The sequence below is a fragment of the Dromiciops gliroides genome, chromosome 2, assembly GCF_019393635.1.
Source record: "Dromiciops gliroides isolate mDroGli1 chromosome 2, mDroGli1.pri, whole genome shotgun sequence".
Lineage (NCBI taxonomy): Eukaryota > Metazoa > Chordata > Mammalia > Microbiotheria > Microbiotheriidae > Dromiciops > Dromiciops gliroides.
The window spans coordinates 603,984,297-604,011,448 of record NC_057862.1 but is presented as its reverse complement, the minus strand read 5'-3'; the positions used below and the strand labels follow the sequence as shown (position 1 = coordinate 604,011,448).

The window sequence follows — 27,152 nt, the reverse complement described above, 5'->3', positions numbered from 1 at the left end:
TCCAGTATCTTTGCCAAGTAGAGGGGCTAAAATTCTAGCTATGATGTCTAAAATCTAATGAGTAGTTGCCTTAAATTAGAAAACATGGCACCAATCTTTGGGCATTAAGTATTTATTAAAGTATATTAGGGGTTAGTAAAGGGAAACATGTGGATAAAGAATTAGATCTGCTTGCTCTCCCTAATCTACTTCCACTGCTGCCAAGCTGAAGTCTCCAACCCAAAAGGCCCGCTTGTTCCTCAGCTTCTCCCAAAAGCCTCCTGAGAAACCAGAAACAGGGCCGTCCACACACACAGCTCCAAGCTAATTGGCTGGTAGCTCTGATTGACAGGTCCCACAGGTGGGTCTATAGATGTAACTTCCTGATGCCAGGCAACTTCTGGACACTAAAGTCACATGGTTTCTAAATCACATGCTTTCTCCTCATGGCAGAGCTTCCCTCCAATGTCTTTCCCAGCAGGGGGTGTTATTCCAATTCTCACACAAACTCTCAAAAGGGATCACAAAGAATCAGACATGATAGAAAATGACTGAACAATATGTGTGTGTAATATTTATATACATATTACATAAAAGGCTTATATATAATATATACAATATATTATAAATTTAAGGTGCTATATTGTTAGCTATTATTACTCAGGAACCAGGAAGTATAAGTCAGTAGCTTGAGCCTTTAGTTTCCTAAGGCTAATAAGAGATGATTTCAATACCTTTGAAGGAAAAACTAGCTTAATTTCCATGGGGCGAGACTAAGCTATTGCTCCCACCATACAACACCCTTGCCCCTTGGTAATAAGGGCCTAAAGGTCTTCTAGAGCAAAACTTAAACTGTGGGTTGTGACACCACATCGGGTCAAGTGACTGAATGTGAGGGTCTTAAAAAAATTGGCAAGAGTAAAATGTTATGTATATCTGTTTTATATACCTATATACTCAGGGTCGTGAGTGGAAAAAGTTTAAGAAGCCCTGGTCTAGAGGACTGTCTACCACTTAAATGACTTTGGAGTCAACCCTGGCCAAAAGGATGCAAGAAACCTAATATTGGCAGCATTATAGGAGGGGGGAAAGTAAATCAGAAATAGCATAACCAATGCAATTACCCTTTGAAGGAGTGGCTGAATTTGGAAAAATGAAGATCAAAAATCCTAGGCTTCACCACCTCATCCTCCCTTTGGAAGGATTGAATTTCAAATCCCAATAATCACATTTATTGGTTGGGTGATGCCAAATCTTTGCCATTCATGATAGGTTTCAATGTTCTTGTTGCTTGTCCTTCATTCTTTTAAATTATTTATTTATTTATAATTTTTTTTTTTTAGTGAGGCAATTGGGCTTAAGTGACTTGCCCAGGGTCACACAGCTAGTAAGTGTTAAGTTTCTGAGGCCGGATTTGAACTCAGGTAATCCTGACTCCAGGGCCGGTGCTCTATCCACTGTGCCACCTAGCTGCCCCATTGTCCTTCATTCTTGAAGAAGACCATGACATCAGGGTAATGTCATCACTTGCAGTGAATTGGATTTAAGTGAGGGAGGGCTCTGCAAGGTTACCAACCTCACTCTCTCTCCCAGATGTTTGAGGCAATTGGGGTTGTGGCTTGCCCAGGGTCACATAGCTAGTAAGTGTCTGAGGTAAGATTTGAACTTGCGTCCTCCCAACTTCAGTGCCAGTACTCTATCCACAAAGTGGAGTGCTGAACCCCTTAACCTTCAAGTTGAGTAAGAAACTCTCTCTTCCTATGTGCCTGTCCCTTTACATTTCAAGGTAGTGCTTAGTACCAGCTGTTTTCCCTTTAATTTTTCAAATGGGCATTTTTTAACTCCCTAAGTACTGCTTTTCTAACTTTAGCCTGGCTAATCAGACAAGCAGGGGAAAAAATGTTAATGCTTGGTCAGTTTGAATTTAATGAATATTTTTTTATTCCTATCATTTTTGCTGGGCTTTGTTATGTGGCATGTGTGGAAATTTATTTTGATTTGGGGACCCTACCTTTGGGCTGATATTAGAAAGCCTTAGGCCCTCAGGTTTTTTTTTCTCTGTATGGGAGGGGCTGGTACCCCTCCCCCTCAGCTTCAGCTGAGCCAAAAAGCCCCATGGGCTGAGATGCCAGGTCAGACAGCTTTGGGGAAAAAGCCCCAGCTCCCTCCACCCTGAGCAGATCTATCCGAGAGATCCTGGGTTCATCCAGGCCGGCTTCTGGTGTAGCCCATGCAGAGGTCCCTGGGCACACGCTTGAGAATTCCGCGCCCCCCACCCCCGCTGCATCGCTATGGTGGCTGGTGGATTAACTTGCTATGTGTGGGGGCACAAAAAGCCCCAAGGTTTGAGTGGAGAGAAGGAAGATATATATATCTACACACACCGGGGAGTTAAAGAGGGGAAAGGGTCTGGCTGACAAAATTAAGGAGGACTCCAGAGACTAGAGATCCTAGGAGCGAGGGAGAGGCTGGAAGGTTAAGAGGTTGGAGGAACGGACAAAGGGGGGCTGACAAGATTTAGGAGGACTCCAGAGACTAGAAACACTGAGGAGGAAGGGAGAGGCTGGAAGATTAAGAGGAATGGACAGAAAGGGGCTACAAGGACGCTAAGGATACTGAGGTTACATAAAGAGAGGAGGAGACGGTACAGGAGGTTAGAGAAATGGGGAGCTCTGGCTGACAAGAGTAAGGAAAAAACACCAAAGGAAAAAGGGGCAAGGGAGAGGCCAGAAGGTTAAGAGGATTAAGAGGAACAGACAGGAGAGGGGGCTGACAAGATTAAAGAGGAACTCCGGAGACTAGAGACTCTGGAAAGGAGGCTGCCCCAGCTAGGTGGCTAGCTGTGTGACCCTGGGCAAGTCACTTAACCCCAATTGCCTCACTAAAAAAAAAAAAAAATAGGAGGCCGGAAGATTAAGAGAACAGAAGGACACTGGAGCACTAGGAAAACGGAAGGAGAAGTCAGTGAGAGAGAAACACAGGGGTTCAGTGGTGGCAGTATGGAGAAGAAAGTGAGATGCAGGGGGATCAAAAAAGTGAAAGGGGCTTAGAGTTAGAAGAAAGGAGCTGAGCAGTGAAAGTAGAACATACCCTAAGGCAAGAGGTGGCAATGGCCTTTATTGTATTAAAAGCAGACAGGTTTGGGGCAGCTAGGTGGCACAGTGGATAGAGTACTGGTCCTGGAGTCAGGAATACCTGAGTTCAAATCCGGCCTCAGACACTTAACACTTACTAGCTGTGTGACCCTGGGCAAGTCACTTAACTCCAATTGCCTCACCAAAAAAAAAAAAAAAGCAGACAGGTTGTATAATTTGCATTTCTTTTTTTTGTTTTGCTTTTGCCATCTAGCTGCCCCATAATTTGCATTTCTTAACCCTTATCTCTTACATTTATTTTTATAAATAAACTCTGCTTTGATTATTTAGTTAAGAGGCTTCTTAATCTTTTGCTTATCAATTTTGGAAGTGGAGCAGTGTGGTGGAACTTTATAAACGGCCCATATTAAATTAATAGCAGTCAGATAACCAAACAGTCAACAGTCCCATATTAAGTACCCCAGTCAGATTAGGCCCCCCAAATTAGGCCAGCTAGTCAGTAAAATATTTTCACATTTGAATGGCGACTGCAGCAGGACTTATGGCCCAATTATAATTTTTCTAAACTTATAATTTTTCATATAATTACAATTTTTCATAAGTCCAATTATATAATTTTTTCAGACTAGATTAGTTATAGTTAATTAATTAATTTTTTTTACACATGGAAAGTCCTGAATGTCATGGAGAGGATTAGAAAGAGTGATATTCCCCAGGATTCCCCATTAGGAAAGCTACTCGTGGATTGAGATGAGGGAAAACTTACACTGAAATCTACCATGACCAGAAGAAAGCTTATCGAACTGTGTTTTATGTGGCATAGAGTATTAGAGGAAGAATGGCCCAAATATGGGTCATTTAATCTCCAAACGCTGAGGCATTTGCAAAGAATCCTATGCCACTGGCCACCTAAACATTCACTTTATTGGAAAGTCTCATTCAGAGCAAGAAGGGATTATGATACTGGGGATAAAGGACAAGGAGGATCTAGACCCCAGCCTGAATCAGCCTGTTTCTCAAGCTAGAGCGCCAAATGGTCCAGCTTCTATCTCCTCTCCCTCTATTATTGTTTTTTGAGGCAATTGGGATTAAGTGACTTGCCCAGGGTCACACAGCTAGCAAGTGTTAAGCGTCTGAGGCCAGATTTGAACTCAGGTCCTCCTGAATCCAGGGCCGGTGCTCTATCCATTGTGCCACCTAGCTGCCTCCCCCCCCCCCCCGCCTATTTCTTCAATAGACAAGTCACCTCTAAAGGAGACAGAGAAGCCCCAAATTCTTCCCCTTCAAGAGATCCTCACCCATGATCAAGAGAGTTCTGTAGTAAAGCTCAGACAATATGCACCTTTTGGTTCAAAAGATTTGAGTTCATGGAAATAAAATATTCCTAAATTTGATGAGGATCCCACAGAAGTTATCAATCAGTTTAGAGCAATTTTCAAGGGATATCAGCCCACTTGGGGTGATGTTACTGATCTCATAGAAATGATATTATCTCCAGGGGAAAGAGCTGATATATTCGCTGCAGGAACTCCTTAGAAATATCAGGAAAAGTTACTAATTGATGGCCTTTAGAAGACCTTAACTGGGACCCAAATATCCCTGAGCATTTTGTTATGTTGCAGGAAGCAAGGGAAATTTTGTTGAAGGCAATGGAATCCTGTGGCAAAAATTTATAGATACTATTCAAGAACCTAATGAAAAACCTAATAGATTCTATGACAGACTGTGTAAGAGTGCCAAACAATATACTAGACTATACCCATTAGATTCTAGAGATGCCCATTTTATCTGTTCCCATTTTGTACACCAGTCCTTGCCAGAAATACAGAAATATTTTAAAGGCAGAGTCCAGGTTGGAATGCCCTGAGTACTGACAGAATTAAGGAAATAGCAACATATATTTATGAAGGAAATGAGAGGGAAGAAAGGGACAGAACATTTTAGCTCCATTACAGGAAACCATGAGACAGCAAGGTCAGGCAGTTGAGAATTGATATTGTTAAAGCTAAAATTCTAGCTAGTCTGTCTAAAATATGTAACGAGCGGTCGCCAATAAATTATAAGCTTTAGCAAGAGTTAGACTTTTAAGCATTTATTAAGGAGAATAAGAATTTGGTAAAGAGAGAAAGAAAGGCCTACATTCATCTATCTATTAAAGGGAGAGCGCATTTCTAGCTCCCTTCTCCACCGGAGTCCTCAGGAAAAAGCGCGAGTCAGAGCGCCAGGCTCCCCCCTTCTTTCTCCCACCAGCAAACGTCACTTCCTGATGCCAAAGAAAAGACTCCTGGTCTTGCCCTCAAAGACCTTCACTTCACGGCGGAGCTTTTCTACAGTAAGTCTCCAGCAGGGGGCATCATTCCAATTGTTACAATATCAACCCCAGTATCACTATCAACCCCCCAGATTTTGCTATTACTGCAATAGACAAGGGCACATAATGTGGTTCTGTAGGACTATGCAAAGGAAACAGAACCGAAAGAGATATAGTTTCTCTCAGAGAAGTACAGAGAGGCAGAATCAAAATAGATATATCTCTTTTCAGGGGGATACAGAGAGGCAGTCAAAACAGTTACAGGCCTTTTCAGAGAGATATGAATGAGAATGAGAATAGTTACAGGCCTTCTCAAAGAGGTACAGATCAGAGAGATATAGAGGACTGGTGGTGTAGGGGAGGGTAAAGGATGGGGGAATCTGAAGACTTTACCTTTCTGGATCCTAAGATCTTTAGCCCTCTTGTACCAGTCCATTAACCTCCCCAGAATAGTGAACCCCATGTATCCCTTAGAGTTGGGGATACTTATTATGATTGTTTATTAGATACAGGAGCCTCAAGATCAGTCCTAGTGAGCAAACATGACCCTGAATGTACATCTATTGGATCTCTAAATGTAGGTGGAGTCTCAGGGAAAACTCAAACAGTTGCAAAATTAATCCCTTGCATAGTTTCTATGGGCCCATTAACAGTAGAACATTCATTTCTACTTATGCCCAACTCTGCTGCAAATCTATTAGGTTGTGACCTCCTTTATAAACTTAGAGCAACCATATCTTATTCCCCAGATGGTGGTATTTCCCTGGAATTGCCAGAGGACACTGTTCACTTGCTGCCAATTTTGATCTCAGACACTCAGGAAACAGCGAGGGGTACATTTGAAATCCCTTCTGATATTCCTGAGTCCCTGTGGGCTTCCTCCTCTATTGATGTAGGTCTCCATAAATCTGCTGTGCCTGTTACCATTAAGACCAAAGATGGCCGAGCACCATCCATTCCACAATATCCCTTATCTACGGAAGCTATTGAAGGAATTACTTCTATAATTGAGGCTTTGACAAACCAAGGCATAATTGTCCCATGCCATCGTTTCCCATGTAATACTCCATTTTTGCCAGTTAAGAAGACCAAGTCTGGGCCAGATGGCAAACCTGTTTACTGTTTTGTACAAGATCTGCAAGGATTTAACTCTTATGTTATACCTAGACATCCAATAGTGCCCAACCCTGCTACTATCATTTCCTCAATCCCATGTGAAGCAACATGCTTCACAGTGGTAGATCTCTGCTCTGCTCTCTTTTCAATACCAGTACATCAGGATTCCCAATACTTGTTTGCCTTTACCTGGAAGAATAGACAGTGAACTTAGACCAGACTCCCACAGGGAGTCCCACAGGGGTTTGTTGACAGTCCCACACTATTCTCTCAAATTTTGCAGCAGGATTTAGCCTCCATTACCTTTAAAGTTTCCACTTTAGTCCAATATGTAGATGACTTACTCCTGGCTGCACCTAATGCTGAGATTTGTCAGGAAGACAGCCGACATCTGTTATTAGAGCTGCACAAATGAGGCCATAAGGTCTCTCAGTCTAAAGTACAATGGTGTCTACCTCAGGTGGAATAATTGGGTTTTGTTTTGGCTGCTGGTACTCGATCCATCTCTCCTAAGCAGGTCCAGACTATTCAACAACTTTCTGCTCCCTCTACTAAGAAGCAGCTGGATATTTCAGGCAATGGATACCCTCTTTTGGTGAAATTACTAAGCCTCTTACATCTCTAACCAAAAATTCTGTCCCAGAACCTTTACAGTTGGATTCCCAACAGCTTTCAGCTATAACAGAATTAAAACGGGTCTTGTTATCAGCACCTTCGCTAGGACTCCCAGACTACAGTAAGTCTTCTACTCTTTTTGTACATGAATAAAGAGGAGTAGCTTCTGGGGTCCTGACTCAAAAATTAAGCCTTGTACAGTGCCCAATAGCTTATTATTCTACTCAACTTGATTCTGTAGCTGCTGGAGAGTGCCACTTTGCCTTCAGGCCGTGGTGGCTACTGCTCTTTGGGTAGAAAAAGAAAATCTGGTATTAGGTAACCCTCTAATCATACAATGCCTTCATGAAGTTGAGGCTCTCTTACTGTGTCATAGGACACAGACTTTTTCAGATCAAAGGCTCACTAGATATGAAGTAACCCTGCTAGGAAATGAGAGAATCACTTTAAAGTGTTATACAGTCCTTAACCCAGCAACACTGCTCCCTGACCTGCCACTCTCAGGGGAGTCTTTGCATGACTGCACCTCCCTAGTTGACATAGCTGAGAAACCTCATGATGATCTTTTTGACACACCTTTAGAGAACCCTGATTTTATTTTCTATACTGATGGATCCTTTTTTATACTTGAGGGAACTTGCTATATAGGTGCTGCTGTAGTTTCTGATTATGATACTATCTGGGCAGCTTCTCTGCCTTCATATCTTAGTGCACAGGCTGTTGAACTTGTGGCTCTCACACAAGCCTCTTCTCTAGCCAGAGGGAAAAGTGCTACTATTTACACTGATTCTAGATATATATTTAGTGTCTGCTATGATGTAGGAATGTTATGGCTGCAGAGAGGATTTTTAACCTCTGCTGGCAAAGTTATTGCTAATGGAGAATTTATTAAAGATTTCCTATCTGCCTTAAAACTCCCATATGTTCTAGCTATTGTTCATTGTCCTACTCATACAGGAAAAGGCAACCCTGTTTCAAAAGGGAATGAATGAGCTGATGCTGCTACTAAGCTTGCTGCTTTGGAAGCCCCTGAACATGTATTTAACCTTTCTTCTTCTGATGATGTTTCCATTTCTCTTACTTATGATAAGTCTGAAGTAGAGAAGTAGAAAAATAAATTCAAGACTAAAGAAGTCAATGGGGTCTGGGTGACTTCAGAAGGGAAGCCGCTTCTCCCCTGGAGCTTCTACCATCAGGTATGCCTACCTATTCACAGAAAAGGCCATTTTGGCACACAAGGAATTGTGGATTCAGTAAAAAGGATTTGGATTGCCCCTGGAGTTACTAATGTGGCCTCTAGGGTTTGTGCCTCTTGTCCAGTCTGTCAGATTTATAATCAACATGCCTTCTGGAATAAAGCTTTTGGAGGATGTGCTTTAGCATATACATCTTTTGAGCATCTACAAATTGATTATATCACAATGCCTAAGGAGGGACGTTGTAAGTTTTGTCTGGTTATAGTTAATCAACTCACTCAGTGGGTAGAAGCTTTTTCATGTTCCCAAGCCACGTCTACATTTGTTGCCAAAACTCTCCTCAAAGAAACAGTTCCTCACTTTGGCCCACCAGCCTGCACTGATTCTGACAAAGGCACATACTTTACTGATTCTGTTCTATCCCAAATTTACTCTTTCCTGGGAGTAACTTCAAAGTTCCATACTCCCTACCACCCACAAAGCTCAGGCCAAGTGGAACGTATGAGTAAAGAGCTTAAGAGCATGATTGGCAGATTGTGCACTGAAACTCATTTGAAGTGGCCTGATGTTCTACCTTTGGCACTGTTCTATTTATGCAGCAGGCCAAGAGGAGAACTACATATATCACCTTATGAGATGCTTTTTGGCCATCCTCCTATTCAAGCAAAACCTTTTTCCTCAGTATATACATCATTGGTGGGAGGAGATACCTCTGTTGCTTCCTATATATAGGAATTACAAGCCAGGGCTATGTGAACTCCATGAGGCAGGAGCAGCAGTATAGGCTGGCCCCTTGGACTTCTCCTTACATGATTTGAGACCAGGAGACAGTGTATATATTAAAAATTTTCAGCAGACTAGTGGAACTCAGCCATCTTGGGAAGGTCCTTTCCAGGTATTGCTAACAACTCTGTCTGCCATCAAAATTGTAGAGAAGGATTCATCGATCCATTGCTCCCATGTAAGACTGGTACCAGCACATGTAGACCATTGAATTTAATTGTCTCTTATTCTTCCATGTGTATTTTGTTCTATTTATCTCTCCATTTTTGAACCAATGGGAGATGGTTTTGATTTCCTAATACAATATTCATTCTAGAAGTATTGTTCTCCCATATTCTAAATTGTTTTTCCAACTGATTATTTGACCAAATTCTATAATGTACTTTCCTGGCAAATTGGTTGCTGTGGCAAGTGTAAATTAATTCTAGAAGTATTATTTTTGCTAGACCTTAAAAAAAACATTTGCAAAAGTTTTTCATATTCATGTAATAAAATTTATTATTGCCATAAAGAGGGACATATTTTGCCAAATAATAATATGTGATTTTGGGATTTTGGATATTGAAATTTTTTAAATGTGCTAAATTTACTCAAAAAAGTCAGTTCAAATGTTACATAAGGTTTTCTTTTTTATGCTATTGCATCTACATTTTGAAATAAATAGTATGGCCCTATTTTCATAGGGGTTTTTGTTCTTTTAGGATTGTGTCTTAACTTGAATTAAAATATGTTCTGATTTTTCACAAAGGTAGTTGTATACCTGATAAAAAAGTTATTACTTTGAATTATTGCATAATTGTATATCATATTCTGAGTCAAGGTAAATTCACATTTTTTGTGGTCATCATTATCCTCAATTTTAATTTATCCATATGAGACTTGGATTATGGGAATTTACCATTTAAGACATTAATTGCCTTCATTCTGAGTTGCCAGATGCTAGTTGGCCAATATGCCAGCCAATCACAAGAGGAATACATACAAGAGCAGACACTGAACTGTCAAAACAGAGGAGACACACATGAAGTCCAGGTAGTACACTGCCTTGGGAAAGGCTGAGAGAATGGCTACTGGCAAGAGTTGAGGTTGGATTCTTTCTTTCTATTTTTTCTGGTGGGGCAATGAGGGTTAAGTGACTTGCCCAGGGTCACACAGCTAGTAAGTGTCAAGTGTCTGAGACCAGATTTTTAACTCAGGTCCTCTTGAATCCAAGGCTGGTGCTTTATCCAGTGCACCACCTAGCTGCCCTGGATTCTCTTGGTTTAATTTTTCCCCCACATGGCACCAGGAGGCAGGCTATGCCATCTCATTCTACACCTGACTTTGATTTTCCCTCTTATACGCCTGATGTCATAGACATCTCAATCCTATGCATCTGATTAAGCCTGACTCAATTTTCCCTCTGTTCTTTTATGGTAACCCCCATAATTATCTCAGGTGTAATGATAAATACAATGTTCGATTTGGCCTTGATATCTGCTACCAATTATATTAGATCCCTTAATGTCTCATAATGGCATGAGGGTAGTTAGGCAGATGATGCAAAAAGTGATGAAACAGATCAAAATTATTTTCTAAATTAATATCACAATTGTCTTCTCAATTTATTCTCCATAGGGGGGAGTGTAGTAATATTAAGTTTTAGAGAATGTTTAAATTTTTGTTTTTATTATATGTTTCATGTGTAACAACTGGACAATAATTGTAAAATCCCTAAAAGATTCTGAATTTCCTTAGACATATTTTTGAGAAGTCTCATTGTTTGATTTGGTTATTGGCAAAGCTATTTAAAGTTGTGTTAAGATCAATTTTGTAGGAAACTTTTCAGCTGATTACCAGTATCTGAAACACCTGAGAGACTTTAAATCATACCCGAAACTCTACAGCTGAGGCTTGTTAGTTGATCATCAGTATCCACACCTGAAAGCCTTTCACTCCACAACTACACCCAGAGGACATCCCAAGAACCATCTGAGATAAGACTTTCAAAGACTTAAATGGAAATTTTCCTGTTTTCCATTTCCCCATTGCATACACTATTTGTAATATTCACTTACTAAAGGGGAGTGCCCCCTTTAGTTTTTCTTTGTTTGTAATGTCCACCTGCTAAAGGGGAGTGCCCCCTTTAGCTTCTGTCAATGAGTCGCTCAATTTATTTTCTCTCTTTTCATTCCCTTTACTTTGTTAGTCATAAATATCTGTAATGTTATTGCTTCATGTAAGGAGATTATGTTTCTTCCTGAAGCACAGGGGGTAGTGTGAGAACTAGGGTGCCACCTCCCTGCCCAGAAAGACATTGTATGATAACCTTTTCTAAAGGTCATCCTGGTGTCTGGAAGCTGCCTGGCATCTGGAAGTTACCTCTATTCATAGAACTGCCTGTAAGTTATGTCAATCAATTGACCAGTCAATTAGCTTGGAGCTGTGTGTGGGTACTGCCCTGGTTCCTGTTCCACAGGGGGCTTCCGGGAGAATTGGCCGAGACTCTCTCTCTTTTGGGAAGTGTGAGCTGCTAGGTGAATGTGGGTTTTCTCTCTTTCTATCTGGCATAGATCTGAGCTAGGTTTTTCCATTCTTTCAGAGACCTATGCTCACTCTCTTTCTCTTCACTAACTTCTAATACACTTTAATAAGTACTTAAAAGCCTAAACTGTTGTCAAATTTATCAGTAAATCTTAGCTAGTCCCCCCCCTCCCCAACCGGGCGGGGGGGCAGGTAAGGACACACATTAGATTTTAAACATCACACCATGAGCAGAAGCACCAGAAACATGACTACAGCAAAAATAATAAAACTAACATTTATGTAATGCTATAAGATTTACAAAGTACTTTATAAATATTTCCATCTTTTATCCTCACAACCACCCTGGGAGGTAGATGCTATTTTTATACCCAGTTAAGGAAACTGACACAGACAGATGTTAAGTGACTTGTCCAAGGTCACACAGGCAGCAGATAATGGAGGCAGAGTTTGAACTCAGGTCTTCCTAACTCCAGTTCCAGTACTCTATTCACTGAATCATTAGTCTGCATCATGAGTTAGGGAGATTTGCGCTGTACTACCAGCCATTGTTCCCAGCCTAGACCATCTCCTCCCTACAATCCCCAAAAGGGTGGGGAGAATACCAACCATTAGGGTACTCTTAGGGATTGTCTCCCTTTTTCTCTGATAAGTGCTTAGAAACTTTCACCTCTCCACTGTTTCCAGAAAGTAAGTCTACTTTCATTATTACCACCCATGAGCCAGTGAAACCCAATATATTTGTTTCATCACCAGCCCTCAGGACCCATGTCTGCTAAGGCTTAATTGGCCTGAAAACTGGGTATTGCTCCTCTCCCCAGCCCCTTGCTTGTTGTAGTGCAGTTTAGAGTTAAGTTTCCTAGCTCCATGCCCCTCATTCCTCATTTCTTTTTTTTTTTTTTTGTGAGGCAATTGGGGTTAAGTGACTTGCCCAGGGTCACCCAGCTAGTAAGTGTCAAGTATCTGAGGTCAGATTTGAACTCAGGTCCTCCCGAATCCAGGGCCAGTGTTCTATCCACTGTACCACCTAGCTGCCCCCCTCACTTCTTATTAGACAATTAAGAGAACAATGCCCATTGAGCCCGTTGCCTCACCCTACTGCGACAGGGCAGTCACCTATTACTGACACATCTGCTCTTTGCCTAAAAACTCTGTATAAGTAAGAGTCCTGAGTGGCTCTGGGACTTTGATTAGAGTGTATCTTCTGCTTCATGTCTGAACCACCAGCTATGTGCTGCTCATGTAGTTGCAGGCAATGAGGTCACACATCCTATGTTGTTCTCTATTGACATCTATTCTCCTTTCTTTGTGAATAGTACAAAAGTTACAGTACACAGTCCAAGAGTTACAGTAGAAGCTGTCTCTTTTTTCAAAGGTTTAAAACCAATATAGCATCCCTTCTCCTCAGTAAATGAACTGGTGGTGAAATTGGAACATTTGTTCAAATCCAGAAAGCTGTCTCTTCTCTTCAGGAGAATTAAGCATCATCCTTTCAAGTGTCTGTCTTCCTTCCTTCCTTCCTTCCTTCCTTCCTTCCTTCCTTCCTTCCTTCCTTCCTTCCTTCCTTCCTTCCTTCCTTCTTTCCTTCCTTCCTCCCTCCCTCCCTCCCTCCCTTCTCTCTTTATTTCTTTAATGTTTTGAGTTCCAAATTCTATCCCTCTCTCATTCCCTCCCTCCCTCCCCTCCCCCCTCCCTGAGGTGGTAAGCAATCAAATATAGGTTATACAATTGTGCAGTTATGTAAAACATTACCATATTAATCCTTTTATATAAAAAGACTCACCTTAAAAAAAAGCACAAAATAGCATGCTTCAGTCTGTGTTCAATCAATCAGTTCTTTCTCTGGAGGTGGATAGTATGCTTCATCATTGGTCCTTTGGGATTGTCTTGGATCATTGTATTGATGTGTGTAATTAAGTCATTCAGAATTGCTCATAGAACAATAATGCTGTCACTGCACAATGTTCTCCTGGTTCTGCTCACTTTACTATACATCAGTTCATATGAGTCTTTCTAGGTTTCTCTGAAATCATCCTGTTTGTCATTTCTTATAGCACAATAATATTCCATTACAATCATATACCACAAGCAGCAGTGCCAGCTGTTGGAGGGTGCTGTGAGGCACGGGGCACCTTGATGCTCTGCGGGCCCTAACATGGGCACCAGTGGCTCCAAAGGCCGGAGGCTGTGGCCCTTCTTGGGGTCGGCAGCGGCTGTGGGGCCGGGAGGCAGCCCCGAACTCACTGACGTGGCCGAGCCCAGCATGCTTTAGCCCTGTCTTGGGGCTTGCGCACCGTGCCACCTTTTGTATTCACGGTTCCATATATTATGATGAAGATAGTGACCTGGCCCACGAGTTCTATGATGAAACAGTTGTCACCAAGAATGGGCAGAAGCGTGCCAAGCTGAGGCAGGTGCAGAAGAACCTGATCCCTCAGGGCATCGTGAGGCTAGAGCACCCTTGCCTCCACGTGGACTTCCCAGTGATCATCTGTGAGATGTGAACCCTGCAGCTCCTTCCTGCCCACACCCCAAGTCTGTGGGGGTGGGTGGGTATGGACATCTGGGTAGGAGGAGGGGCAGCAGGGCCAGAAAGAGGCCTTGGCTGGGAACACTGCCCACTTCTTCATCAGGGCACCCCAGGCTACTGAGTCCGCAAGTTCAAGGTGCCCGGGCTAAAGCAGCAGCCCCAGAGTGAATTCCACCTGACAGGGCCCCCTTGGTGGGCCAAGCTTTTTCATCTGTAAACCAAGGGGTGGTGAAGCTGGAGCTCGGTTCTGCTCCTTCCACAGCACTGGCTGATGTCAGTTTGAGGGAGGATGGGGTGAAGGATGGTTGGCTTGGTTCACTGGAGTAGGCTTTTTCTCCAGGATCCGAGTGCCTGGGTGAAGGAAGGGGGTAAGATACTCAGTTTCTCTTCCTGAACCCCAAATCCCCACTCCATCCTCCAGTATCCAGAAGGGTGTCAGGAAATAAAAGCTGGGTGACCGCTCAGGCCAGGAATTTCAGGGTATAATTTCCTTCCTTCTGACCTCAATCACCCCCCAACCTCCTTCCCCCTCCAGTCTCCTTGTAGCATGTACCTCTCCCTCTGCCTAGCCTGTGTCCTTCAGGCCTATTCTCATCAGCTTTGGAGAGCACATTCCCAACAAACCCCCCAGCTCTATAAGGCAATTCTGCCCGCCTGGCAAACTTACCCATATCTCTATAGTGATTTGGCCCCTCTCGTCTGGTACTGTGCTGGCCCAATCCCTCCCTCCCCCCCCCAAGCTGCCCACCTCTTACTGGTGGGCACGGGCAACTGGGCCCAACCTTCTGCTCTCCAGGGTCTGTCTGGGCAGGGGTGGGATAATAAGACCTCAGAAGGGAGACTTAAAAGGTGAAGGTTTATAAATAGTCTATCTATGTCCATGGTGATGTGGGATGGAAATTTGGGGTCCAATTGATTGTGAGTTGTCCCAAAAGAATAACAAGACTCAGTGACTCAGTTTCCCAAGTTTTATTGCAATACTGTGAGTGATCACAGGGAGAGAACCAGAATAGTGGAAAGGTATCTCTCAAATAAGGAAAGGAAAGACAGTTATATTTATAGTATGGATAAATTGATTATCAGTCTCATTATAATAATCTCCACCTTGGGGAGGTACAGGGGAGGGTTTATCTTAATTTGAAGTTCCTGGGGTCCTCTGCCAACCCCTGAGGCGGGTACCTTCTTCACTGGAGGTGTGTTTTGGGGGTTTACACGTCATAAGGTGAATCTGGGGACAAATTTGGCCTTTTCTGCGCACGTCTCTTTCTGATTCTCATGACTAGTTGCAAAATATAATCATTTTTCATTAGAATTCCTATAGGTTGTCTTTTTCCTTTATTGTTATTTTGACCTGACCCGTTCTGGTCCGTTATGGATGTTGATCACTATGGGTATGAGGACCTAACATAAGTTATCCATTAACTGGGATCTGACTCCCTTTTAGAGCTAATACCTGTACTAGAGCTTGGGTCTTCGGTTTTTCTATTAACCCCTTTTTGCCTCCTACATCATTCCCCCCTTTTTCATATACCCCGGGAAAAGGATGACGATCATGTCTTCTGTAACTGCTTCCTGCTGAGGGGGCGAAGTAGGGGCCCACAGTGGGTTTATGAATTGAGGGAGATGTAGGAACTAGTGTTACAAATGCAAGAACCACAACACAAAACACAAATGATTTACAAACAGACCAAGGGGCAACAAGGACCTAATACAGAATAAATCTCAGAGTTCTATGAAAAACTCGATGAAGCAAGCAATTGTGAACAGTTTCAGCCATCCAGGTAATCTCTGCACAGCAGCTCAAACTTCAGGAGGTGTTCTGAAACCATACAGACTCCACCTCAGTCCAGGACCACATTTGCCAGAAAGTTAAAACACTCTTCCAATTCTTGTAACCCTAATGCAGCAGAATTAGAAACTTATTCCATTACCAAAGTTAAATTTGTAAGCATAGCTTCATGTTCAAGTTACCCAACAAAAGGAATAGTAAAAACAGCAGTTTTTCAGACCCACCAAAGAAAATTACCTCACATTCCTCTTCTGACTCTAGTATAAGAAGAGGCAGTAGCATTATTACTCTATAGTCCAAATAGCCCAAGGTAACATATGGGCTTAAGCAGTGGTAGTTAACACTAAAGATTTATAATCTCTTCCTTGGTTTAGGAAGGGGAAATACCTTTGGGGCAAAATAGGGTACAAGGGGACCAGGGCTAGAGTTGACTGGTGAATGGACCTGGCAACTCATCCTGCAGCAAGGTCTGCTCTGTGATTCCCTTGTACTATGGAATTGGTAGCTTGGTGCCCTTGGCAGTACACAACAGAGATCTGACTGGGCAGATTTATGATAAAACCTAAAATGCATAAACTACGTTTCCTAGTTACCATCCTCCCTCTCATCTGCAATGGGGAGGAATTTCACTTTCTTCTAAAGCAGAAGAATACCCAATTAATTTAACCTTATCATAATACCATATAAGCAGGCAGATGACAAACCTGAATATTAATATACCTTGTTCTTTCACATATCAAATGACCAAACATTTAAACTGAAGATAGTAAGATCTTACATACTTGCATTGTGCTCATTTCTTTTACTGACCACTTGCTCTGATTATAGAAATCTGCTATAAAAGAAAAAGCAGGGACATAATTATAAGGCCAGCATAAACCATCCTTATCTCTGTTTGACTTCAGGTAAAAGTTACAAGTGACTACCAGCCATACAATACTAGCCAAATTTAGGGATAGCCAGGTGGGGAAACATTACCTATTCAGTAGGAACACAATGAGCCAGAATGAGCCTATCTCGGATTGAGCCCGAAATTGCACTCTCGGCTTTTTCCCAGATACTTCCACCTGTAAGCAACACATTCCCTCTTGTGGCATTGATTTGTGGAATTCTCTCCAGTACTTGGATAACTGGCTTAACCATCCAAACAATTATACCTGAATTCAAAACTCAAAACAATAGAAACTACAGTCCCCAAAATATTTTATCTTAAATAGCAAACCTCTACTCTCATGAAATTGGAATGAGCAAAAAAGATTTACCAGGACACACACGCATGTTGCTTGATTTTTCTTTCCTTCTTCTCAGGTTTAAACTTCATCCTGCTGTAAAGATCAATCATTAGAAATTACTTCTATACAATTAGCAACCTTATAAATCCTCAGCAAAACCATTCCTTGTAACAAGCCCTTTTCTGGAAAGTTTACAAATTAAAAAAAAATCTAGAAGGCCTTTTTCTGTTTAATGATTTACCAGCTTCCAATGCCTTCCTCTGTCTTAGAGGAAACAACTACCATACCTATTTTTGTTTTGCCTCCTACATCACATGGTATTGTTGAAACAGAAATTCAGTCTGTTTACTTTTTAGGATTACTTTAAAAAAATTCCTTTCTGTGCAAACTGTGCTTTTTGTGTGTGAATGTGACAGAGAGACAGTCTGGGGCAGAGGTGATAACAGGAGGAAAGGCTGGTGGCTCTTTCCCCCAGCCCAGGATGGTGTGCCCTTTTGTTCAATTTAAATAAAATTATTTGTAGATCGAAAAAAACAATTAAAAAAACCCAATCATATACTATAGCTTGTTTAGTCATTTCCCAATTGATGGGCATTCCTTTGATTTCCAATTCTTAGCCGCCACAAAGAGTTGCTATATTTTTTTCTTTTCTCTTTTTCACAATTACTATTGTTAACTGTTTCCCTCCACCCTATTCCCTTCCCCATGACATTTACTCTATTATCTATCTTCTTTCACCCTATCCCTCCTCAAAAGGGATTTGCTTCTGACTGTACCCTCCCCCACTCTGCCCTCCCTTCTTATCCTCTTCCCCTCCTACTTTCCTGTAGGGTTAGCTAGATTACTCTACCTAATTGAGTGTGCATGTTATTCCCTCCTCGACCCAACTCTGATGAGATTAAGGTCTTTGAGCCAATTCTGATGAATGCAAGGCTCATTCACTGCCCATCTTAGATAGATTACTCCACCCAATTGAGTGTGTATATTAATTCCTCCTAGAGCCAACTCTGATGAGATTAAGGCCTTTAGGGGGTGGCTAGGTGGCTCAGTGGATAAAGCACCGGCCCTGGATTCAGGAGTACCTGAGTTCAAATCTGGCCTCAGACACTTCACACTTACTAGCTATGTGACTGTGGGCAAGTCACTTAACCCCCATTGTCCTGCAAAAAAAAAAAAAGAGAGAGAGATTAAGGTCTTTGAGCCAATTCTGATAAGTGTAAGGCTCATTCACTCCCTGTTCCTCCCCCATCTCTCCCCCCACTCCATAAGCCCTTTCCTATTTCTTTCATGTGGGATTTCACTCCATTTTACTTCCCCCTCTCCCTCTCCCTCCCCCAGTGCAATCCTCTCACCCCTCAATTTTACTCTAAAGATGTCATCATGGGGGCAGCTAGGTGACACAGTGGACAAAGCACCCACTCTGGACCCAGGAAGACCTGAACCCAAATTCAGACACAGTCACAAGACTTTCCCCCACTTCTCAACCCTGGGCATGTCACTCAACTCCAACCAGAAAAAAAGATATACAAAAAATAAATGCTTTACAGATATCATCCCTTCATAATCAATTCCTACCTGTGACCTCTGTCTAAATTTATTTCTATCATCTGCCTTAATATGGAGAAATTTCTAATGAGGTAGATTATCATCTTCCCATGTAGGAATGTAAGCAGTTTAACCTTTTAACAACCCTCTTAATTTCTTTTTACTGTTTACCTTTTTATGCTTCTCTAGGGTCTTGTATTTGAAAGTCAAATTTTCCATTCAGGTCAGGTCTTTTCATCACAAATACCTGAAAGTCTTTTTTTACACTGAAGTCCCATTTTTTTCCCCTGAGAGATTATAGACAGTTTTGCTGGGTAGGTGATTTTTGGTTGTAATCCCAAATCCTTTGTCCTCTGGAATATCATATTCCATGCCCTCTGGTCCTTTAATGTAGAAGCTGCTAGATCTTGTGCTATCCTGACTGTGGCTTCACAGTACTTGAATTGTTTCTTTCTGGTTACTTGTAATATTTTCTCCTTGACCTGGGAGCTCTGGATTTTGGCTATAATATTCCTGGGAGTTTTCCTTTTGGGATCTCTTTCAGGAGGTGATCAGTGCATTCTTTCAATTTCTGTTTTACCTTCTGCTTCTAGAATATCAGAGAAATTTCCCCTGACAATTTTCTAGAAGATGATGTCTAAGTTCTTTATTTGATCATGGTTTTCAGGTAGTTCATTAATTTTTAAATTATCTCTCCTGCATTTATTTTCCAGGTCAGGTGTTTTTCTAAGGAGATATCTCACATTTCCCTCTATCTTTTTTTATTCATTTGGATTTGCTTTATTGTGTCTTGATTTCTCATAAAGTAATTTTCTTCTATTTGCTCAATCCTAATTTTTAAGCAATAATTTTCTTCAGAGAGTTTTTGTATCTCTTTTTCCATTTGACCAATTTGGCTTTTCAAACTGTTACCATTTTTTTATGACCCTCCTGCATCACTCTCATTTCTTTTTCTGTTTTTCCCTCTACCTCTCTTACTTTATCTTCAAAGTCCTTTTTTGAGTGCTTCTATGGCCTGAGACCAATTCATATTTTTCTTGGAAGCTTTGGATATAGGAGCCTTGATGTTGCTATCATCTTCTGGGGGTGCACCTCGATCTTCCTTGTCACTAAAGAAACTTTCTAAGGTCCACATCTTTCTCTGTCTGCTCATCTTGCCTGTCTTTTACTTGACTTTTAACTCCTTCTTAAAGTGGGGCACTGCTTCCAGGATGTACTGTCCCAAGCTTCAGAGAGTCTAAGGTGATATAATTTATGGCCAGCAGGTTCTTTACTCGCCTTGCCTGTTTTCTGGTCTGTAGATAACCCCAGGCCAACTTGCAATTAACCAGGCAGCAAAACTTTGTGTGCTGTGGTTGTTAGCTCTGATGAACCTGCTCCCCTCCTCCACTACTCGAGCCTACTTCCTGGTTCCCAGCAGGAGTGAAACACCCAAGTTCTGCCTCAGCGCCAGCAGAGACACCTATAATCTCCCCCTGGCCAACTGCTCAGCCCTCTCACCAGACTGTGAGCATAGTTCCAGATGAAACTGGTGCTGCAGCTGATTCAGAGGCTCTGGGGGTCTCTTTCTCTGCTGAGGCCTACCTGAGACTTGATCTATATCAGTGTGACCTTGGGGTTGCACTCCACTACCACCCCAGCACAGCAGCCCCCTCATGCCAATCTTCTAAGCCATCTTTGGCTGGAAAATGGTCTCAGTCCGTTCTTTTGTGGGTTCTACTGCTCCAGGAATTGTCCTATGGCATTATTTGGAGGTTTTTTGGAGCGACCATGTCATGAATTCTGAGAGCTTACTGCCTTTCCTCTGCCACCTTGGCTCTGTCCCTGGAAGTCAAGTATCTTCCTTATAACAAAGCATCAGAAAAAAACCAACCTGACACAATTCTAGTTGTACTCTCTAATACTAAACTAAAACAAAACAAAAAAACCCCACAAACCTCAAATAATTCTTTCAGACAGTAAGTAGACAATCCAAAAATGCCATAGATTTGCCTTGGGTTGCCTTTTATTGCTTCCTAGGTTCCTCATACAACTCCTCAGCTGGCTGGCTATGTTCATAGACAATCATAAGACTAGTTATTTCCCAAAAGTAATTCAATGCAAAAATCCCAAAGACAAAAATCTATTCATTTTAAACTACCAAAACAGGATAGTGTCAAATTTACATTATAGGTGACTTTCTGAAGTTAGGAAGAGCCTTCTGTCCATATGCCTCCTTTGAGACAGTTAGGTGATAACCATTAACAGTACAAAGTCATCAGGTCCCAGCAAGGACAGAAAGGCACATCTCATTCTCTTTTTGCATTTGTCCTTTTCTAATAGGGAAAATCACTTTTGATCCCCAAAACCCAATTTCTTCTTGCTGCTCTGAAGGTAAACTGAGTTCTGAGGAAATTCCCTAGAACAGAAGACTTAAATTACCAGTTTGGAAGGCTCAGGAGCAACACAGCTAGTGGGACTAAAAGACAACTTGCCACAACTTTCTTCAAGCTAGGATTCTTGAGGGCATAGACCGTATTCACAGTGGATTCTCCTTACTAAGTGGACACAGACATTTTTATGGTCTAATCTCCCAAAGGTGTTTGTGTGTGTGTGTGTGGGGGCAACTATTTCTAGAGGTATCTCCAGAAGCACCCTGGTCAGTCTGGGTTTAAATTCCTCTATACCACCCATCTCCCACTTCAACAAGATCATTCCATTCCAACCCTTCAGGGTTAAACCAATTGTTTAGACTAATCATTATAATCCAATTGTTCTGGTCTGAGTCTGACTCAGACTATTGGCCTAGTATTTTATATTTGATTTGGAAAGAAATGTGATACCCTTTAATTCAGCAATGCCAGTACTAGGTCTATATCCCAAAGAGATCATAAAAAAGGAAAAGGACTGACAAAGAATTGGAAATTGACGGGATACCCATCAACTAGGGAATGGCTGAACAAGTTGCAGTATATGGATGTAAAGGAATACTCTTGTGCTATAAAAAAATAATGAGCAGATAGATTTCAGAAAAACCTGGACTTACATGAACTGATGCTGAAGTGAGCAGAACCAGGAGAACATTGTACACAGTAACAGCAACATTGAGTGATAATCAACTGTGATAGACACAGTTCTTCTCAGCAATACAATGATCCAAGACAGTGCCAAAGGATTCATGACAAAAAATGCTCTCCACATCCAGAAAAAGAACTGTGGAATCTGAACAAAGCATACTATTTTCACTTTTTTTTGTTGTTGCTTTTTTGTTTCTTCTTTCTTGTGGATTTTTCCTTTTATTTTCATTCTTCTCTTGCAACAAGACTAATGTGGAAATTTGTTCAACATGATTGTAATGTATAACCTTTATCAGATTGCTTGCTGTCTTGGGGAAGGGGGAGGAAAAGAAGGAGGGAGAAAAATCTGGGACTCAAAATCTTATAAAAAATGAATTTTGAAAAGTAATTGGAAAAAATACTATTAAAAAACAAAAAAAGATAAAAGAAACGAGAGTGTCAGGTTATTTAATAGTTAACTAAAGTAGATTTACTAAACCACATCAGGGAAAGGATATTCAACAAGAATATGTCTGCATTGTGGGCACTTTGGATTGATTAGAGTGAATGATCTTTCCTTGCCTCTGAGGTCCCTACAGTGGTTTGCCAGCCAAATATCAGCTACCACCTGGAGCATTTTATGGCTTTTTTTGTAGTCAAGTAACAAGGAAGTGAAATCAATAGCCTAAGCTTGCAGTTCTCAGATACCTAGCAAAACCAAAGACAAATTATTTAAGAACCAGGATTAATTAAAGATTCAATATTAACTAAAGACATTTTAAATAAATAAGCTGGTTAGAATATAGTGTTACTGATGCTAAATTTATACAAGTTCTGTACCCTACACAAGTGGGTTAGCTTTAGATCTGGCCAGATAGTTTATCCAGATTATAAAATGGACTTGGTGAAAGAATATGGGTATTAATATAAATCTGAATATGGGTATTAATATAAATCTAACTCCTCTTGCTACATGTAGGAGACTACAGGTTTGCCAGCCAGACATCAGCTAGCACCTGAAGCACTTGATGGTTTTTTGTTGTTTTTTTTTGTAGTCAAGAAACCAAGGAAGTAAAATCAATAACCTAAGCTTGCAGTTCCCACATACCCTAGCAAAACCAAAGACAGGTTATTCTAAGAACTATGAATTTTTAATTGGACAGGATCTCTAGATCTCCCAGCCATTTCAGGTCCATTTCAGAGTTTATCCATGGCTTTGCCTTTCTCTCTCTTTGCTTTCACAGAGAGCAGATTCATTCTCATTATTTGAACTATTATTTCTATGCTAATGAAACTCTAAATCTTTATCCCATTCCTGGGGCAGCTAGGTGGCACAATGGATAGAGCACTGAGACTGAAAACAGGAAGACTCATCTTCCTGAGTTCATATTTGGCCTCAGACACTTACTAGTTGGTTGACCCTGGGCAAGTCACTTCACCCTGTTTGTCTCAGTTTCTTCATCTATAAAATGAGCTGGAAAAGGAAATGACAAACCATTCCAGTATCTTTGCCAAGAATACCCCAAGTGTGAGAGAAAACAGCCAAATGGGGGCACAAAGAGTCAGGCATGACTGAAAACAACTGACCAAGTAACAACTAAAACAGTATCACTAATTGTCTACTATGTTTCCACTGAGAAATCTTGTTATCACATCAAACTCAACATGATCAAAACTAAACTTATCTTTCTCTCTAAAGCCAGTTGCCTCTTTTAATTTCCCTGATTCTGTCCAAGTGACCCCTATACTGGGAGTTATCCAGTCAATCATTAATCTATAATCAATCAAACACTATAGATTTTTCCTTTGAAATATTTCTGGTATCTATTTCTAAATCTTCATTACAATAGCCACCACCCTAGAGTCCAGTTTTTCACTTTATTACTATAACCTTCTAGCTGTCTTTCCCCATTTAAACTCTGCGGCATAGTCAGCCTAAAGCACCACTTTTGTCATGAGACCCCTGTTTGAAACATTCATTATAGGAAGTCTACAGCTTTTCTGTAGTCTGTCAAGTCTCTGTGCCTCAAATTTCTTCTCATCCCAATCTATCCTCTGTAACATTTAAAAAATTAAAGTAGCCTGAGGCATAAGGTTCCAAGCATGATCAATGTATTGGTTGGTTGGTTGTTGTTCTTCATTTTCCAAGAGGATCAAAATGACATCACTATGTTGGGGTCAAGTTACAGTGTGTCTGATAGTGGCTGATCAGACCAATATGAGCTCAGAGTGGTCTACCACAGGTCAGGTACAAATAGTCCATATGAACATTTGGAGTGGAGATGGCTCTAAATGTGCACATCTCAAGTTTCTTCTGAGCTATTTCAATTCTGCTTTGTTCTCAGAGTACAGCACCTTCTTCGAAACTGTGCCAGTTTCTCCTATGTCATACAATTGATACCAAGGTTCTTCGGAAAGACCTTGAGAGTGTCCTTGTACTGATCTTCTGACCTCTGTGTGAGCACTTGCCTTGGGTGAGTGCTCTATAAAAGAGTCTTTTAGGAAAATGTATGTTTGGCATTCAAACAACACAGCCAGTCCATCAGAGCATGCAGCAGAGTATGAATGCTTTGCAGTTCAGTTTGAGAAAGGACTTTAGTATCTGGGACCTTATCTTGCCAGGTGATCTTCAGAATCTTCTTAAGACAATTGAAATGGAAGCGATTCAGTTTCCTGGGATGGCAGTGGTAGACTGTCAAGGTTTCACAGGCATGCAGCAATGAGGCCAGCATAATGCCTCTGTAGACCTTCAGTTTGGTAGGCAGCCTAAAACCTATTCTCTCCCACACTTTCCTACAGAGTCTCCCAAACACTGAACTAGCTCTGGCAAGGTATGCATCAACCTCATCATCTATGTGTATATCCTTGAAAAGTATACTGCTAAGGTAGCCACAGCTTTCAAATTTCTCCATTCACTGTAACTTTTCACATATGGATGGTGTGGTACTGGCTGGTGGAGAACCTGTGTTTTCTTGGTGTTGTTAGGCCAAAACTAACACAAAGCAGCAGAGAAATGATCCATACTTTGTGACATTTCAGCCTCAGAGGCTACATGATCAATTTATTAGTAAAGCATTAACTTACTTTTTTTTTTTTTGGTGAGGCAATTGGGGCTAAGTGACTTGTCTAGGGTCACACAGCTAGTAAGTGTTAAGTGTCTGAGGCTGGATTTGAACTCAGGTCCTCCTGAATCCAGGGCTGGTGCTCTATCCACTGTGCCACCTAGTTGCCCCAAAGCATTAACTTACCAAGAAATAGGATCTTGGCTTTCCCAACAAAGATAAACCCCATTATGGGGTCAACAATTCTTTTTTATGGTTTGGGGGAGTACAGAAACTAGGAAAGCTAACATCATAGATGAAAGAAAATATAATTGGATTAAAATTGGGAATGAGCGTTAGCAACAACCCCCTCCTTCCCTCCTGTGACTAAGAAATGTTCATTATTCGAGTCCAGCTGCATCTGCAAGGACAGAGATAGCAAACCAAACTTCTTTGGATAACAAACCAGACATCCTTGAAGGATGGCTCATGGTGTAAAGATACTAGGCTAGAAGCCCTGGTGTCCACTTGCCTTCTTCTAGGGTAACAGATTTCCTTGACCCAAAAACTGAACAGTTATTAACAAGAGAACTGGACTTCTAAACTTAACTCATTATGGGTTAGCTCAATTTCTGAATTAAGTTCAGGGACAAAGAATCATGATTTAGGCAGTTACAGGACACAATCAATTAATTGTAAGTAGGATCAATTTTTAAAAGGCACAGAATCAATCTGATTGTTTCATCTCCATTCAGCTGACAAAGTGATATGTCACTACCCTACTCAGTACATTCTGTTGTTCCCTATTCTAGGATAAAATATAAAATCTTCTATTAAGCTTTTTTTTTTTTTTTGGCAGGGCAATGAAGGTTAAGTGACTTGCCCAGGGTCACACAGCTAGTAAGTGTTAAGTGTCTGAGGTCAGATTTGAACTCAGGTCCTCCTGAATCCAGGGCCAGTGCTCTATCCACTGTGCCACCTAGCTGCTCCCAACAAATGTGTCTTGATACAGTAAATTTTTTTTTTTTGCGGGGCAATGGGGGTTAAGTGACTTGCCCAGGGTCACACAGCTAGTAAGTGTCAAGTGTCTGAGGCCAGATTTGGACTCAGGTACTCCTGAATCCAGGGCTGGTGCTTTATCCACTGCACCACCTAGCTGCCCTGATACAGTACATTTTCAACCTAGCTGTCACATCAATACTCCTAAAATAGAAATTAACATAGTATATACAGCAGGTGTTTAATAAACATTGTTGTCATTCAGTTTTTCAGTCACGTTAATAAATGTTAGAGGGGACGAATTGAACTAGGGATGATGGGTGGAAGTCATCCTTGGTGCTAGTGCCTTCTTTCCTGAGATTATGTCTCATTTACGCTCCAAATATATTGTTTGTACATAGTTGTTGGCATAGTTTATTGCCTCTCCGATTACACTGTGATCTCCTTCAGGGTGGTTATTTTTTTTGCTTCTCTTTGTATATCATTGTTCAGTGATTTCAGTCTTGTCTGACTCTTTGTGACCCCATCTCAGAGTTTTCTTGTCAAAGATACTGGAGTGGTTTGCCATCTCCTTCTCCAGCTCATTTTACAGATGAGGAAGCTGAGGCAAACAGGGTGAAGTGACTTGCTCAGTGTCACAGAGCTAGTGTCTGAGGCCATTTTGAACTCAAGAAGATGAGTTTTCCTGATTCCCAGTCTTCTATCACTGTGCCACCTGCCTGCCCCTTCTTTGTACATACCCAGCACTTAGCTAAGTGCCTGGCACATAGTAGACAATTGTTAAATGCTTGTTGAATTGATTTGAAAAAAAGGGAAAATTCAGTCTTGATATAATGAAAGCTTTACTAACATTAAGGTTTCCACATAGAAGAATGGCTTGCTTTAGTGTGTAATGGGTTTCCCCCTAAATGAAGGTCTTCCAAGCAAAAAGTGAGATGACCACTCATCCAGTGAGTTATAGGGGGAGTTCCTGGTTGGGCACAGGTTGGGACTGGATAGCATCTGACCTCCTAGACTCATCGATTTTGTGATGAATGCAAGAATTTTCTTCCAAAGACTGGAGTGACCAGGCCAGGCCAAATGCTTAATGAATTGTTTCCTCTGCTAACTTTTTATGTATCAGAGGCTGACTCCCACTCATACTATTGTTTCTTCCCTCTGACAGTCGATAATCACCTTTAATTTCTGAGTGAAATGTAATAAACCCAAGTTATTACTGTTCCATCTACGTCTCGTTGTTCAGTTCTGTCTGACTCTGATCCAATGGACCATAGCAAAACAATAATATCCATGGGGTTTTCTTGGCAAAGATCCTGGAGCAGTTTGCAACTTCCTTTTCCAGTGGATTAAGGCAAACTGGTTA

General features: G+C 41.3%; 1 pseudogene; it reads left to right on the top strand.

Annotated features, from left to right (window-relative positions):
• Positions 1-13,773: 13,773 nt before the first annotated feature.
• On the top strand, positions 13,774-14,244 carry LOC122744352 (annotated as a pseudogene).
• The last annotated feature ends 12,908 nt before the right edge of the window (positions 14,245-27,152 follow it).